Here is a 6,092-nt window from a genome sequence, read left to right on the forward strand (position 1 = left end):
AGAATTCGTGCACTGAAAGCTTTGCACAAGTGTGTCCCACAGCTCACATGTTTTTTCGGCATAAATCCTCAATATAAGCTCAAACAACATGACTGAAACAAGAATACAAAGAAAAAACATGCACTACAGGACAAGTGCTGGCTACCAGCTGAATTTTATTCAAAGGATGCCAGCCTTTTATAGTCTGTCCAAAACCAGCATGTGCACATTAGTATATTAGGCGAGATCAGAAGTGTTCATATCTCTTTTTCTGACAATGCAAGAAAGTATGTACTCACACAATTATCTTTAGCTTTTCTTATATTGAATGGTTCTATTATTTCAATGCTTTTTTGTTTCTTTTTTCTGAAACATGGTCATCTCAAACGAAGGAGTACATGCAAACTTTTTGCAGTGGCCAGCTAAATGGCTGTGCTTACATGCACAACATGCTTTCATGCTTAATCATTGTAACACTGCCCCATTTAACATATATACCGCCACGTGTCTTGAAAGGGGGCTGAAGACATTTATTGAAAGTAGCTGGCTCCTGGAGAAAACAGCGGCGAGAGCTAACTATCGAGCGGGGGCGGTTAGCACGCATACTTCTCCGATTTCTTGTGCCTCTGCTCTTGCACTGTCCGCACTACTACAGGTGACAATATATATGTACTTTACCAATGCTTAGCGGTGTTGGTAAACCACATTGCATGTGCATTGTGTGAACCTAGTTTGACGACTGGCAGAGCACCATAGCACTCCTTGCAGTAGCACCGTTCCAAGCAGGGTTCGTGCACCTTCTTGAAATCCTTGAAAATCCTTAAATTTGGAAAAAGGGATTCAAGGGCTCCTTGAACATAAGTGTGCTTCTTGAATTCCTTGAAAACTGAGGGGAGGGGCAACTTCTGAACCTTCAAAGTAACAAACTGCGCATCGGGGCTATGCCAGATACTGTCTAACGGAAAACATTCCGAAAGCAAGGTATTGGCCACGTGTTTGGGCTAGGCTAAGCACTACCAAGTCATCCCCATCATTTTCTGGCATTTATTGATTATTGATCGATTATCAATTGGCTATCGCAAGGTATTGGCCACGTATTTGGGCTAGGTTAAGCACTACCAAGTCATCCGCAGCATTTTTGGGAATCATAGATTATTTGTCGATTATCGATTAGCTAGTGATTGGCTATCGCTGGTATTGGCCACATATTTGGGCTAGGCTAAGCACTACAAAGTCATCCCCATGATTTTCCGGAATTCATTGATTATTGATCGACTACCGTAAAATTCCAAGCAAGCACCCCCACCCGTGCAAGAGCCCCCCCCTAACTTCGCTGCCAACTTCAAATTTTCGCACTGTTCCGGGAAAGCGCCCCCCCCCCCCCCCCCCCGCTCAGTAGTCATGCACTGCAGCTGAGCTTGACTTGTATCGGAACTCTCATTAGTGCTAAACGTTTCACCGTGGACATGGTTATTAATAAAGTGAACATTACGCGTCACTTTACTCTAGCGGACATAATTTTGCCTGGAATAGAAGCTGCATAACCAATGTTTGTTTCGCCAGTCGCGGCGACGCGTCGGTGCAGCGTCGATGCGCTCTTTCTGTAGTTCTTTCGGTGGTTTTGAGAGTGATAAACACCACTAACAAATATTTGGCTTAATAAAGTTCATGTTCAATAAAATATTAATGCCATTCCCACTGCACTTTTTTTGGCGGGAAAATTTTGTCGTTGCCATCTTGAATTTTGGTGCCGTTCCGGGATAGCGCCCCCCCTAACTTTGCCGGTAATTTCGACTTGCTTGAGGGGAGGCACTTGCTCGGAATTTTACGGTAGCTATCAATTGCTTATCAATGACTAAGTTTTAGTAGTTCCAACTATGCTTAGCTAGACTTAGCCAGGCTCAGCTTCGCTAGTTGACAGGGGTATGTGCCATTGTGCTTGGACTCTTTCTGCACTGCTGCCAAGATCGGCCTGCATTTTTGGATTCAGCAGACACATTACGCCCGGCTTAAACAGCTCCGCTGTTAAAAGATTTGGCATTATGGCACTTTCATAGTCAAGATTCAGGCTGGTGGGTGCATGCGGGATGTCCACCATTCACATACAGCGAACTGAGCAAGTGGGCCCATCAATGAGGCCATTACAGTGCGTGACAAGTGAACAAACTATGTTCTAACTGACAAGGGAAAAATCAAGTTGTAACTGGTCGATAGAAATTGAATGTGGCCATGTGCTCCTTGTGTCAAGCTGATGCTGCTTATGTCAGGTATGTCCTTCATGTCGCTAAATTAATTGCATGCATGAGCACTTTGCAGATGCAGTAGTGGGAATAATGCAGTTGTGCCATTTCAATAATGCTGCTGCATTCATGCTACAAATGCGAGCAACCACGCCAAAGCTGCACTAAGAGGATATGAACACACGATTGTCATTTACGTGTGGTTACATGCTCTCGATGCATTGCACGGAGTCTACAGACTGAGCTGTGCCTTGTGTATGAATGATAAAGTATATTCTGTGTGACTGCCCTCGGTACGTGGAAGAATGACAGCCCACCTCAACCGCCAACCATTGTCAGAGGAAGTTGTAGTGGGCCCTTGATGTGACTGCAGATCTAGTTTCCAGGTCATCCAGGCCTTACTTGACTTTTTTATGTTTGGGTTTGGACTGTAGGCTATGAGTAGACTTGCCTGTTGTATGTTTTGCATCTTCCTTCTGTCGTCATCATCACCCATCATGCTCCTCTTCCCCTTTCCCCAGTGCAAGAGTAGCTGGCCAGAGGAAAGTACCTTTAAAATTTTGCTCACTTTTGCGTCATTCAATCTCTTTTTGCTATTCATAAGTTTATAAGGGCGAGCTCAATTTTCAGCAATAAGGGCTCGTATTGTTCTTTATTAGTGTTACCAGGAAATTCGTGTTATATCACTGCGAGCGTCTCCTAGTCGCCAACTGAACCTTTGAAGAGATGATTGTTCGGACCGGCTACATTATTATTTAGCAGCATATAGGTGGATCTTCAGGAAATGCAACTACATGCGCGATGTTGCGAAAATGGTGAAGTCTCTTAGCAAAGTCGTCACGATTCGGCTTATCGCCCTTACCGTCGTTGTGAGCACGGAGGAAGGAGAGAACTTAAAGGGAGCGTAACGCGATGTAATTATATAAACCCAAGAATTTTTATGGCGATAGCAATGATATAGATACTCGAGGCGAAATTCCGCCGTCGCTGTCGCGTGATGTTCCGTATAAAGTGCAAGGGACATCGCGGCCGCGCCCTGTAAGGTGTGCGAGCGAAAGCTTGCGAGGGTAAGCCGAGAAGGATGGTGGCTTGATACGGCGGTGTCTTCTCGCGCTTGCAAGGGAAGAAAGGAGGGAGGGTGCGCGCTTCCACACGCGCGCAAGGGGGAGATCGGGGTTAAGGTCCCTAGATAAAGGGAACGCATCTCTTTTACTCAAACTGCGGCGGCCGCGCGCGTCCTATCTTGGAGGCAATCTGCGCTGACTACGAAGGCTAGTCTACCTAAGATAGCTGATGGCTTCGCGTGCGCTGTGTTCTCGCGTGCCTATAGTATGTAAACTAGGCAAACAAAATAAAAAATCGTTGCCTCTTCCACTCCGTGAAGATGGTCGAACAGCGAAGCTGTGAACGGCGCTACTTGCGGGGATATAGAACGCGTCGGCGTCCACGGGCGACGGCCTTCCTAGCGCTTTCCTCACGCTTTTCTACGACGTTCCCAGACGAGTCCTTGACCAAAGCTCCGTACCAACGCTAACGCGAACTCTCACACCCCACTTCTCCATTGACCTACTTTTTTTCGTACACCGGCATTCGTTGGCGCGCCTCACTCACGCTCTCCCCCTCCAACGCGAGTATTATTGGACGGCGGGAGTTACGTCAACCCCCCTCCCCATTCTCCTTTTCATCTGCACCCTCTCGCAGCATTCTTACAGGGTTGAGCTCTTCTTTTCCTCTCCTCTCCCGCTATGTCACGTGGGTTTTAGCGAACGGATGACGGCGCAGGGTCCGCAGAAACAGTTTCGCTGTAAACATAGTACAGGTAAACCTAATTACACATATTCGACAAATATTCTCCCATAGCCACTACGAACTCATTGATTGGTGAGGAACGAACAGTATATACCGGAACATTAATGATAAGAGCGATTTCGTATTTCCCCGTCAGACATGCCTCTTCGGAGACGCTACTGTTCATTACCGTGCATACCCATGCTAAAGTGCTCAAAGTTATACAGACTCAATTTACTGCAATTTACACCACTTAGCATTAATTTGTACATTTTGATATTTACGACGCCGCGGAGACCGAAGCCGAGTTTCGCCGGCTCCGGCCTCACTTCGTGCCCAAGTGGCAGTCGCCGGTCTCCATGCAAGAAAGAAATGCAAAGGAATCCTCAACACGGGAAGTCAACTTTTCCGCCCGAGTGTTGCATTTTTGCTGCGCTAAGCGCGGTGATTGTGAACGTTTTCGCATCGGTGTCCGGTAATTTCTGCAGTGAATTAATCAAAGAGATAGACGGTATTTTCCCCACGTCTTGTACCGTGTAGTACGTGTATCACGGTGTTACACTTGAACCCGGTTATAACGAACATGCTGGCATGCGCTAAAATTGATAGATATATAAAAAATGGAATTTATTTATTGAAAATAAACTTCGCGCAGTATATAGGCAGCAATTTCTCCCTGTGCCTTAGCAGGAGAAAAGGAAAAAAAAAACAAAAAACAAACAAACAATGAATATAACTCCCCTGAATGCTGCGTTCCCGGAATGCAGACGGCGTTATGGCGCTGGCAGCGGACGCTCCTACTTCGATATATCGGATGTCGAGTTGATTTTGCACGAGTATTTCTAAGCAATTTTCGTGTGCTCAACGTACTATGCAGCGATTATATCGCTCTATCCAGGTTGGTTATGTTTGTGTTCGACTGTAATGCAGACACTGATTACGACTGCAGCGGGGAAAAGCGCCAGAGCCATGCTCAAGCTCCGGGTAGCCAGAGTACCATCCTCCGAAAGAGCAACTGATAAGTAACTGCAAGACACCATAGAAGGTTTATTCAGAGGATAAGTAGGGGCTGTAACGGCGACAATTTCGCTTCGTTATCTATTCTAAATCCGGCCAATACCACAGTCAATGGGTTCTAACTTGATCAATCAGTCTTGCAGCAAACTTTATGGTTAAGGGAATACGGCACGGAAATTAGACGGCAGAAGGGCGGACGCCATGGACAAGCGCTGGCACACTTTATTGCGCAAACGCTCAGTAAATATACCTCGCACTCTTCGGGTACGGCCACGCTAGCGGCAAGAACGCACGCGGCAAAAGCGGCAGGAATCGGGCGTTTTGCGGCGTGAGATGAATCACCAATCAAGAGCGTCGAGGCTGATGTCAAGGAGCCATGGCAACAGTACTTCCGCCGCTCCGCGCCGGCTTTTCAATCGACGATCATCGTCTCTCGCGGTTACATGGAGGGATTTGCGGATGCTGTCCGATCCTGCCCTTTCTGCTCACGGTGATTGCGCGTTCCGAGAGCGCGCCGTGAGATCTTATCGCGCTGCCTCGCGCGATCTTTCGAGACGCGCTTGCCACGGTGGCCTCGCGGCAAGGCGCTGACGCGCGGCAACATGCCGCTCGCGGTATGACGCGCGCGTTTTTTGCAGCTAGCGTGGCCGTACCCTTCTACGGCGAGAAAAGAAAGTATTACGAGCAGTCACGCTCTACATCGCGAGTGTCAAGAAAAATAAACGAAGCTCATGGCATGCATCAGTCAAAATCGTCTAGAAAGCTTTCCTTCTCGGACAGAGTTATATCGACGCTTGTCTCATGCGTCGCCATGTGTGCGGCTGGTTTAAACTATACATCTCTAGTGGCTTGCTGCCGATTGGCCCACAGCAAAGCTTGGCCGCTGTCAAAAAATTTCTTTCGCCTCGAACCTTTCATGTCACCTGCCGATCCCCGCGGACGGATCATGGCGATGACGTCACCGGCGCAACGCTCGGGCCGATGACGAAGCACGAAAACCGCGGCAGCCCGTGCCTTGCGCGTGCGCAGTTCAGACACAGTTTCGATCAAGCGTCCGGTCAAAGCTAG

This window comes from Dermacentor silvarum, chromosome 11 (genome assembly GCF_013339745.2).
Source record: "Dermacentor silvarum isolate Dsil-2018 chromosome 11, BIME_Dsil_1.4, whole genome shotgun sequence".
Lineage (NCBI taxonomy): Eukaryota > Metazoa > Arthropoda > Arachnida > Ixodida > Ixodidae > Dermacentor > Dermacentor silvarum.